Here is a 12561-nt window from a genome sequence, read left to right as displayed (position 1 = left end):
TAATTCCTTCCCAAAATTAGGATGGTATTTAAATACCACAATTAATAGAACTCAAGATCAATTTGCCTACTCTGCCCTATATAAATGATAGCAAGATGAGTTGCTCGTCAACACATTAAACGATAGAAAAGAAGAGAGGATATCAGTAAATAGCTAGCATTGTATCTTGTGATGGTGATTAGTAGGCGAAATGCAAGCTTTGTATGCTTGGCATCTGTCATGTTGGTGATGGCCAGCGGGATGTTGTCCTGTGACGCTGCTCCGAAAGGTTAAAGATCCTTTCTTTCCTATTTTATATATACCTGATATTTTCCTTGCAGCTGTGCTTGTAGCTGATAGCACGCATCGACAATGACCGACGAATGAACTCATATTGTATTTAACATGCTAATTCATTTAATATTTTTGTTTAGAATCATGCCACGGGCTTGAAGATGGATGCGACGAACCCAAGTGCAAGGAATATTGTGTGCTCACTGGTTACACCAAGGGATCTCATTGTAGGGCTGAAGATTGTTGTTGTTTGATTGCTGCCAAGCCCATGGTGGACGTGCTCCTTCGTCATGATTGAGCGGTTACGAACGTTATTTTTCTTTATTAGATATATGGCAAAAGGTCCCGTGCATTGCAATGGATAAAAATAAATAAACTCTAAACAAAAACATTTAGCATCTCCTATCACCATTGCAGAAAGTGAGTCATCAACAGGCCACCTGGGCCAGCATTTGGGACAACTCCTCCTTTTATCTCCTTTCCTGAATGCTCCCGAATTTCCTCAAATGATGCTCTTGGTCATGACTCTAGAACCTTGGCTGCACAAATCATGCGTTACCTATCCTCCAACTCAACTCATTTCATGACAAGAAGTGGTGGAAAAGATATAAAATATGCTTAAGTTCCACTTGATTCTTAAGTACCTCTCTCGCATCAAGACAAATGGGCTCTCTAACTCAAAAAGCATGTCACGAAGGTAAGTGCTATAAAGCTCCAAAGTGCATCTTGAGCATAATACCAATTAAATCCAATCTAAGCTTTGTTGTCGTGTGTGTGCACTTGCAGAACTGTACTTATCAACGAACCAAAATATATAACATGCAAGGAGACTTGCATTGTTATCAGATGCAATGGAAATGGACATATACACATATATTGCTATGTGTTTGATCAACCTCACAAAATATTATTATTTTTGAAGCTGTGTGTTGCAATGGGGCATAATGAACCAAACACTAGTGTAGAAAAGCGTAGTAGAGGCGTTCAAGAAACGTCGTTATTGGCGCGGAAGGGCGATGGCGCTAGTATTAAGCTGCTGATAAGGCTCACTAGCAGCGCCGGCGTCCAACACCGAGAGAAACATCCTAAACTTCCCTCGCCACGATGACGCTAGTGTAGAAAAAATGTTAACCATGTATATGAAAAAAATAATATAAAAATATACAATGTGTGTGAGAAAAATTGATCATCTATTTAAACAAATGTTAATTTAGCTTTTGAAACAAAAGTGCTGACCATGTATTCCAAAAATGTTAAAATTGTATTTAAAAAATGATAAATGTGTATAGAAAAAATGTTGAAAATGTATTACAAATGTTTTGACCTTATATTTGTAAATTTTGGAATTTGTACAGAAATAATGCGGACCATGTATTCAGAAAATGTTAAACTTGTATTTGAAAAAAATGTTAAATATGTATAGAAAAATGTTGAAAATGTATTCTAAATATGTTAGACTTATATTTGAAAAATATTAAATATGTATATAAAAAAGTTATCCATTATTAAAAAATGGTTAGACTTATATTTAAAAAAATGTTAATCAAGCATTTGAAAAATGGTAATGTGTATAAAAAAAGTGTTGACCATGTATTTACAAAATGTTAATCTGGTATTTAAAAAATGTTATACATGTGTTAGAAAATATGTTATATATATACCAAAAATATGTATAGAAGAAATTGAAAGCCGAGAGAAAACAAAGAAAACCGACGATAAATGAGAAAGAAACAAACGAAGAAAAAGGAAAGGAAAAAGGTGAAAACCGAGAAAGAAATAAAGGAAAAACAAAAAATCAAATGAATGAAAGCAAAGAAAAACTAGAGAAAATTGGTGAAAAAATAGAGAAAAAAATCCAGAAAACCAGTGAAAAAATCAGCTCGTGTCGTGTAAAGTAGGTCGCGCCCTACTACTTAGTATGAACAGGACGCGGGCACAATGGCTAGGAGCGCTGGCCATATTCCTAGAGACTAGGGATCGAGCCCTTTGTGCTCTTAAGTTTCGATTGGAATTGTACTTTTATGTTAATTGAGGAATATGTCTATTTTTTATAGATCTAGAACCTGTAATTATTGAAATTGACTGGGCTTGAAATTGCCTTTTGTTCTCATAGTTACCAAACGGTAAGAAAGATAAAATACGCCTGTCTCATCTTTTAGTAGTTTTTTTTATGGAAAAACTTTAAATCTATTCATCTTCAATCATGATAGTACAACGAATTCAAGAAATAATAAAAATTACATCTAGATCCGTAGACCATCTAACGACGACTACTGAGGATCATGCATCCGTTGCCACGGTCAGCCATGTTTGCGAAAGACAGGAAGATTTCATTACTGAGGACAAGTTTACAACTTCACGAATGCCCGTCTCAAACAAAATAGCAGTACGGGAAGCATTGCGCTCATAGGCCGCTCGGCTACGACTAACTTTATTTTGAGTCCGACTAATATGCATAATCAGACGCCGCACACTGCGACGGAAGACTGGCCACCGGGCGCCACGTCACACTGCGGCTGTGCCATTGGAGGAGGGCGGAGGCGCCGTACGCCGGCGTTGGCGAGACTATGACCAACGAGACGATCGAGCAACGTGATGGAATGGATTATGGGATTGTGAATAGATATGGATCGGGTCATTGGGACATGCGTCTTGTATAGAAAATTCTTCAGAATATATATGCCCATGCGCATGCCACCTCAGCCAACTTTCCCACTTTGACAAAATAATACTGCTACTGCTCTTTTCAGCGTCCACATCCAGGGCGTAGGTACTATAGATTCGGCGACTCGCCGACGGCGAGAGCAGAGCAACCACCAGTCGAACCAGCCGCTCTCTTCCTCCCACCATGGGTGGCCATGGATGGACTCCCTCACGCCGCGTACACGTCGCCTTTCACCTCTGCCTTCTCCTCTCCCCGTCCTGCTCGCTCCGCCGGCTCTTCCAAGCCGAGCGCACACTCCGCCATGCAGGGGCGGTCCTAAGTTTTTATGCGTCCGGGGCCGAAATAAAACTCAGTCCCCTTAACATAAATATCAAAACAATGAAATTATAGTGTTGCTAGACGTCCATGGCGTCAATTGATTTTCCAAGATAGAAAGGCAATGTGGCATTGTCTAGGGCACCCCGGCGAGACCCTCAGAATTAGGGGTGGAAACGGATCAGATGCGAATCTGATAATGCTCTTATCACTTTCATTTTTATATTTTCAACACGAATACCAATGTGAATATGGATGTTATTGGATAGAATGTGGATGAGATATTACTCTAATACGGATACGTAATGGATGTTCACTCGATTCAGAACGGATGCGAATAATAGGGACACATTGCTTAAGAAAATTAGTCGATAGCTACGTGACATGAAATAATCAACTTGCGACGTACAATAAGTCATTGGTAAATAGGTTTATGAATAAATACTAGTGTAATGCATAATGATTTTTAAATTTAATCATATAAAGAGCAAAATGTGACCCTTATTTGGCTTTTATGTTGGATAATTGGCATATTGGGGCTAGAATTTTAAAAATACCTCCGATAATCTCATTCGGATACGGATATGTCCACTTTCGTATCCATATTTGTGTCAAAATCTCATACCATATATTTTCTAAATAAATGCAGATAAGGATCATTTTTATTTTAATTTTAATTCAGATGCGGATGTTTCGGATACGAGTAGGCATTTTCTCGAATACGAATATTGAATATTTTGGATTATCCACTGCCAGTTTTCACCCTACTCAGAATCATAGTGGTGGGGAGTTGAGAGTTAACAGGTGCGGGTGTCATGGTGTCGCCGATGCTGGAGAAGGGGAGTTGTGGTTGTAGAGGTGGCGTCCCGGCGGCGGGGGAAGTGTCTCGGGCAGGCGTGACGGTGCAACCTGGCTGATCTTTTGTGTGTACTGTACTACTGTACATGTCCGACCAATTTGCTGGTTCGGATCATTCATGCATGGTCACTTGCGGATAGTGCTGAGTAGATCCGAATGGTATGTGTGTACTTGCTCTTCTCCTTGCTTGCTCGCTTGCTACATTAGGGCATCTTCAACGTTCACTTACAAATTCTTTCTCACATCCGTCCGTGGGTCAGAGGACCAGTCGAAAGACATGGATGCAAGAGCCGGTCATCCAATGCCGCCCGCTTACATTTCAAACGCTCTTTCAACTAACCGGAAGAAATTCATGCAAACCCGGCGGATTTTCGTATAAACCGGACGAAATTCAATACATTTTGGACAATTTTTGCTGAAATTTGAGATGGGCTCTAGGCCCATATAGCAATTTCTGAAAAATCTCTAAGGGCCAATGTGGGTTATATGGCACTAGGTGTAGTGAAAAGTTTAGTCCCACCCCGGAAGTGAAAGAGGAGTTGGACCTCCTTATAAGGGTTTCTCTTCTACATGCTATTGGAGCTTGAGAAGAGAAGAGGCCCTCGCGCACTCCTCCTCCGCCGCCCGCCGCGCCGCGCAACGGGTTGCGGGATTGAGCCGAGCCGAGCTCACACCTACGCGCTTATTTTTGCCAGTCACTAACGGAGAGTTCTCTGACAGCTGGGCCATGATCTGAGACGTCGGATCGTGGGCTGTCACGGATATATAAGTGTGCGGTGTCTTCTAACCCTAGTCGCCACGAACAGATCACATCTGCTCACGCGCACGCCCACCGTCGTTCCTTTGCTGCTGCTGCCGCCGGTGACTCCATCCCGTCCGCCGCGTACACGGTCGATGGGAGAGCAGGTCCCCGAAACCACGCCCTTCTAGTTCCTGTACGAGGTGAGGGGAGAATAGGTTTTTGGGCAGCGATTACGCGACTGCTCGCTCCCGATCGTCTACTTCCTCTACGTCTGTGTCGCCTTCATCATCATCATGTCCACCGACGCCGACCGTGCCGCCGCCGAGAAAGCTGAAGACGACAAGAAGGCCGCCGAGGACGCCGCTGCTGCCACCAAAGCCGCGGCCTCTGCATGGCCTACTGGAGGGTATAACTCGTTTATCCCGCTCATACTGTTTTCTATTTTAGCCATACTGGCATTATACGTAGATCTTTCTGCAATTAGCGTAGTATGTGCTTGCTTGACTGAATATCAGTATGCGTTTATTTGTGTCAATGCCATGCTAGTGATTTACTCGTGGATTAATGTAATCGAGAAATTACCTATTTACTCAACAATCCAAAAACCTATTATGTGTAGGAATTTTTCGGCAAGTGGCTTTGCCGCTGCACTGAAATCGGATAAGTTTACCGGTACATACTTTAAGCGTTGGCAGACTAAGACCACGTTATGGCTCACGGCTATGAACGTGTTCTGGGTCACCGGTGTCTCCACGGGAATGATTGCTCCTGAACAGGAGAAGGCGTTCAAGGAGGCTATCATTGTGTTTCTCAGAGCAGTTCTTAGTGTGATCGGATATAAACTGGTCGATGCATATTTACATGTGCATGTCGCCAAGGACTTGTGGGAGGCGCTCGAATCTAAATTCAAGGCCGCCGATGCAGGGATCGAGATGTATATTATAGAGCAGTTCCACGATTATAAGATGGTTGAAAACCGTCCTATATTGGAGCAGGCTCATGAGATAATATGCATTGTTAAGGGGATTGAACTTCTTAAGTGCGAGTTACCGGGCAAGTTTGTCGCGGGCTGCATAATCGCTAAGCTCCCTAATTCCTGGAGGAACTTTGCCACCACTCTGAAACATCAGAGGCGTGAATTCTCTGTGAATGATGTCATTGGCCATCTGAGTGTTGAGCAGAATTCAAGGGCAAAGGACTCGCACGGAAAAGGGGCCGAAGGGACTTCTGTCGCCAACATGGTGAACCAGAAGAACTTCAACTTCCACAAGCCCAAGGGAAAGAACGGTGTCCAACACAATACCGACTTTAAGAAGAAGGGTAAGAAGACCTTCAAGAAGAACAAGAAGGATGAGGGCTGCTTTACTTGTGGTTCGGTTGAACATTGGGCCAACAAGTGCCCAAACAAGTACAAGAAGCCAGGACAGGACTCCAAGTCTGTCAACATGATTGTTGGCAACAATGAGAATGGTGCATCTGGGTACAGTAATCTATTTACTGTTTTTACAGTGTTTCAGCCCAACGATTGGTGGGTGGACACAGGTGCAGGTGTTCATGTGTGTGCTGGCATTTCATTGTTCACTTCTTACCAGGTCACAGGCCATGGGTCCGTATTGATGGGGAATGGCGCGAGTGCTTCTTTTCATGGTGTTGGCACGGTCGATCTGAAGTTTACTTCGGGAAGGATCATGCAGCTGAAGAACGTGCAGCATGTCCCCGCCATCAAGAAGAACCTCGTTAGTGGCTCCCTTCTATGTAGAGAAGGGTTTAAGTTGGTTTTCGAGTCCAATAAATTAGTTGTTACGAAATATGGACTCTTTGTTGGAAAAGGTTATGAGAGCGGAGGGATGTTCCGCCTTTCCCTCGCAGATTTTTGTAATAAAGTCGTGAACCATATTCATTCGAATGTTAATGAATCTAAAGTTTGGTATTCACGTCTTTGTCACATTAGTTTCGGTGTTATGACGCGGCTAGCCAAGTTGGATTTAATCCCGAGTTTCACTTTAGCCAAAGGTTCTAAGTGCCTTTCATGTGTGCAAGCTAAGCAACCTCACAAGCCTCATAAGGCCGCGGAGGAGAGACACTTGGCACCATTAGAACTCATACATTCTGATCTCTATGAGATGAATGGTGTGTTGACTAAAGGTGGAAAGAAATACTTCATGACATTGATAGATGATTCCACTAGATATTGCTATGTGTATCTGTTAAATACTAAAGATGAGGCTCTACACTACTTTAAAATCTATAAGGCAGAAGTTGAGAATCAACTTGAAAAGAAAATTAAACGAGTCCAGTCAGATCGTGGTGGAGAGTACTTCTCGAGAGAGTTTGATTCCTTCTGTTCGGAACATGGCATTATTCATGAGAGGACGCCTCCCTATTCACCCCAGTCAAACGGGGTTGCCGAGCGGAAAAATCGTACTCTAACTGATTTGGTTAACGCCATGTTAGATACATCGGGTTTATCCAAGGCATGGTGGGGGAGGCTATATTGATGACATGTCATGTCCTGAATAAAGTTCCGACAAAGGATAATGAGATCACTCCCTATGAGAAATGGGCAAAGAGGAGGACAAGTCTCTCGTACTTGCGTACTTGGGGCTGTTTGGCAAAAGTCAATGTGCCGATCCCCAAAAAGCGTAAGCTTCGACCAAAGACGGTGGACTGCGTTAATTTGGGCTACGCTAAGAACAGCGTTGGCTATAGATTTCTAGTAGTGAAATCTGAGGTACCTGACCAGAAGGTCGGTACAATTATGGAGTCTAAGGATGCTACATTCTTTGAGGATATTTTTCCTATGAAAGATATGCAAAGCACTTCTAGACAGGAATCTGAGGAGACTCCTACACCTGCCATCCCTATGGAATATTATGAACAAACACATGATGAAAATCCTGGAGAGGATGACCAGGAAACCCTTGGTAGGGGCAAGAGACAAAGGATTGCAAAGACCTTTGGTGATGATTTCTTCGTGTACCTCGTGGATGATACTCCCACTTCTATTTCAGAAGCGTATGCCTCTCCAGAAGCTGACTACTGGAAGGATGCGGTCCGTAGCGAGATGGATTCCATCATGGCTAACGGGACATGGGAGATCACTGACCATCCCTATGGTTGCAAACCACTGGGATGTAAGTGGGTGTTCAAAAAGAAGCTTAGGACCGATGGTACGATTGAAAAGTACAAGGCTAGGCTTGTGGCCAAGGGCTATGACCAGCAAGAAGAGGAAGATTTCTTCGATACTTATTCACCTGTGGCTAGACTGACCACCATTCGAGTATTACTCTCGTTGGCGGCCTCGCATGGTCTTCTCGTCCATCAGATGGATGTTAAGACGGCTTTTCTAAATGGAGGGCTAAAGGAGGAAATCTACATGCAACAGCCTGATGGCTTTGTGATAGATGGTCAGGAAAGAAATGTGTGTAGGTTGATAAAATCTTTATATGGCCTGAAACAAGCACCTAAGCAATGGCATGATAAGTTTAATACAACTCTGACATCTGTTGGTTTCGTTGTTAATGAGGCTGACAAATGTGTATACTATCGCCATGGTGGGGGCGAAGGAGTTATACTGTGCTTGTATGTTGATGACATACTGATATTCGGAACAAACCTCAAAGTCATTGAGGAGGTCAAATCGTTTCTATCTCAGAACTTTGAGATGAAAGACCTTGGTGTGGCTGATGTTATCTTGAACATCAAGCTACTGAGAGATAATGAGGGTGGCATTACACTTCTGCAATCCCACTATATTGAGAAGGTGTTGAGTCGTTTTGGATATTCGGACTGCACACCATCCCAAACACCATATGATCCTAGCGTGTTGATTCGAAAGTCCAAAGGCATGGCTAAAGATCAATTGAGATACTCTCAAATTATTGGTTCACTGATGTACCTAGCGAGCGCAACGAGGCCTGACATCGCGTTTGCTGTGAGCAAACTGAGCCGGTTTGTTTCCAAACTGGGTCATGTACATTGGCATGTTGTTGAGAGAGTTATGCGCTATCTGACATCGCGTTTGCTGTGAGCAAACTGAGCCGGTTTGTTTTCAAACTGGGTCATGTACATTGGCATGTTGTTGAGAGAGTTATGCGCTATCTAAAGGTACTATGACTATGGACTTCACTATACCGGATACCCGTCGGTACTTGAAGGGTATAGTGATGCGAATTGGATCTCTGATGCTGATGAGATGAAGGCCACAACTGGGTATATGTTTACTCTTGGAGGTGGCGCTGTTTCCTGGAAGTCTTGCAACCAAACGATCTTAACGAGATCGACAATGGAAGCAGAGTTAACAACATTGGACACATCTGGTGTTGAAGCGAGATGGCTTCGAGATCTTTTGATGGACTTGTCATTGGTTGATAAACCGGTTCCGGCTATCCTTATGAACTGTGACAATCAGACTGTCATCACCATGGTGAAGAGTTCAAAGGACAACATGAAGTCCACCAAACACATAAGAATGAGATTAGAAGCTGTCAGAAAATTAAGAAACTCCGAAGTGATAGCGTTGGACTATGTCTATACGGCTAAGAATCTGGCAGATCCCTTTACGAAAGGGCTATCACGTGTTGTGATAGATAATGCATCGAGGAAGATGGGTATGAGACCCACATGAGTTGCCATGGTAGTAACCCAACCTATGTGATCGGAGATCCCGTGAATTAGGACCTGGGAAAACAAGCCAGTGGTGAACTGAGGAGAGTAACTATACTAACCCACTCCATTGGAGATGCAATACTCTCAATACTGTATGGTAGGATGACTACTGTCTTAATGTGTTCCGAAGCTTACATAAGCAAGATGCTATCCTACAGAGCGATCTTTGGAGGAACACACCTATATGAGACCGACTGTTGGTCACAGTCTATGAGATTGAGGTGATCTCTAGTAAGCTCATGAATAGGCCAGGAGTGTGACTTATATGCTCCACCTGAGGGGTCAGCCTTCGGCAGCCCAGTACTAGTGAGACATGTGGTGAAACTTCTTTACGCCAAACTGACAATTCAAGGCATAGTCCATTGTTCAGTTGTGAAGGAGTGTAGCTACTTGCTCTAGGTGAAGTTCAACCTTAACATGTCTTCACTGAAACACTGGTATATCGAAACAGTAATTGGAACAGAGGACACAATGGGCCCTCGAGATCTGGTGGGGGATTGCTGAAATTTGAGATGGGCTCTAGGCCCATATAGCAATTTCTGAAAAATCTCTAAGGGCCCATATGGGTTATATGGCACTAGGTGTAGTGAGAAGTTTAGTCCCACCCCGAAAGTGGAAGAGGAGTTGGACCTCCTTATAAGGGTTTCTCTTCTACATGCTATTGGAGCTTGAGAAGAGAAGAGGCCCTCGCGCATTCCTCCTCCGCCGCCCGCCTCGCCACGCCACGCCACGCCACGTCTCGTCACGCCGCGCCACGGGATTGAGCCGAGCCGAGCTCACACCTACGCGCTTATTTTTGCCAGTCACTAACGGAGAGTTCTCTGACAGCTGGGCCATGATCTGAGACGTCGGATCATGGGCTGTCACGGACTCGGACGTGGGTCGAGCCCACGTCTCTCCACGCGGCTGCGCCTATATAAGTGTGCGCGTGGGCTGTCACGGACTCGGACGTGGGTCGAGCCCATGTCTCTCCACGCGGCTGCGCCTATATAAGTGTGCGGTGTTTTCTAACCCTAGCCGCCACGAACAGATCACATCTGCTCACGCGCACGCCCACCGTCGTTCCTTTGCTGCTGCTGCCGTCGGTGACTCCATCCCGTCCGCCGCGTACACGGTCGACGGGAGAGCAGGTCTCCGAAACCACACCCTTCTGGTTCCTGTACGAGGTGAGGGGCGAATAGGTGTTTGGGCAGCGATTACGCGACTGCTCGCTCCCGATCGTCTACTTCCTCTACGTCTGTGTCGCCTTCATCATCATCATGTCCATCGACGCCGACCGTGCCGTCGCCGAGAAAGCTGAAGCCGACAAGAAGGCCGCCGAGGACACCGCTGCTGCCACCAAAGCCGCGGCCTCTGCATGGCCTACTAGAGGGTATAACTCGTTTATCCCGCTCCTACTGTTTTCTGTTTTAGCCATACTAGCGTTATACGTAGATCTTTCTACAATTAGCGTAGTATGTGCTTGCTTGACTGAATATCAGTATGTGTTTATTTGTGTCAATGCCATGCTAGTGATTTACTCGTGGATTAACTTAATCGAGAAATTGCCTATTTACTCAACAATTTTTAACTAAACCCTACTCAAAATCTAATCTAAATGATCGCTAACACCCGTTCCCCATATCCGGCCGTGAGCCCCGCAAAGTGAAGCTCCGGCTGTTGCCTTCGCCTTCTCCAGTTCCGCATCGGCGGTCTCTAGCTCTGCATCCGCAGTCTGAGCGGCTAATCAGGTGACAACAATGATCAACCCGCCAAGCTTAGGTTCAGTGGGAGGGAAGGAGTTGTGGCCTTCTTGGGACTCGAGCGACAGCGGCCTACCGTGCACTACTCATCTGCGCTGCCGGCGGTGTCCGCGGACATGCCAGCATCGTGGTCATGGTGGCGGGGCGGGGCCTTGGCGGAGCTGGCGATGTCCTCCTCATCGCTCTTGCCGAACACCTCATCCGCCGCCTCGTCCATCTCCTTGTAGGCGGCCTATAAATCCACCTAATAGTCGTCGCACCGCAAGCGGTAGTGGCGGATGTCACGGCCGGAGCGATAGGAGTTGAGCAGCGACTCCTGCTTCACCACTCCACGTCCGACACAAAGGCCGTGCCGGCGGCGAGTTGGTCCTCCGTGCGCCGGTACTCGTCGAGGAGAAGAAGGTTGTAGTCCTGGTTCGCCCGCGCCAGTCAGAAATTGGCCTCCTACTCCTCCCGCACCATGTCCGTGTAGTGGGTATGAGCCTCGCCAATGGTGATGTCGGCATGCATTGGCGAGGAGGGTGGCGCCAACTCGTCCTCGTATATGTCCTCCATTCGGCCGGCGTCAGTTTGTCCATCTGCGGCCTGGAATCGGTAGAAATCGTCCATCTCCTTCTTCAGTTCGGATGAGAGGCAGTCCCAGTGGGCTTCGGAGCGTGAGGAGGCCATGGTGGGTGCAGGGAAGGAGGCAGAAATTTGGTAAAGGAGGTCCAAAGTTGAGCTCTTACACACAAATGAGCATCGGCCCGGCCATAAACCATGTAGACCGTGAAGAAGGCCTAAACTAAAACCATGTTTTCATTGATGTAAACACTAGAAGAATACTAACAAATAGTCCATCTTTGACAAGACAAATTCAGTTTCTAAATTTATACTATAATAGTGGATTCCAATCCAATTTTTATGTCCATCAATCAATGATCATTCATGTTAGATTTTTTTTAGAGATTTGAAGTTGATGAGAGGTGACATACCATGGAAGACATAGCTCATGGGGATGGTGCTCCCCCTAATGCCCTTTATGGGCTACCACAATGATCGACTGGGAGATACAAGGCTTGGACGGTTCAGGATCAGGTTGAGCATCGCCTTCAGCAGGTTTAGAGGTTCTCTTTTCTAGATTGCACATCGTTGTTAGCATCATGTATACATGACCAAGAACTTGAACTAATTCATGGGTGGCAATGGCCGGACTCCCTCACGCCGCGTACATCGTCGCCTTTCACCTCCACCTTCTCCTCTCTCCGTCCTCCTCACTCCGTCGGCTCTCTGAAGAAGAGAGCACAGTTCATCATATG

At 45.3% G+C, this 12561-nt stretch overlaps 1 long non-coding RNA gene across 1 annotated transcript; it reads left to right on the top strand.

The window, feature by feature from the left end:
- The first annotated feature begins 908 nt into the window (after positions 1-908).
- On the top strand, positions 909-1689 carry LOC125534504. The gene is made up of 2 exons (XR_007294501.1): positions 909-970; positions 1060-1689. It is a non-coding gene; the product is annotated as an uncharacterized LOC125534504 (long non-coding RNA).
- Positions 1690-12561: the final 10872 nt, after the last annotated feature.

Source organism: Triticum urartu, chromosome 2, assembly GCF_003073215.2.
Source record: "Triticum urartu cultivar G1812 chromosome 2, Tu2.1, whole genome shotgun sequence".
Taxonomy (NCBI): domain Eukaryota; kingdom Viridiplantae; phylum Streptophyta; class Magnoliopsida; order Poales; family Poaceae; genus Triticum; species Triticum urartu.
This window is presented reverse-complemented; position numbering and strand designations above follow the sequence as displayed.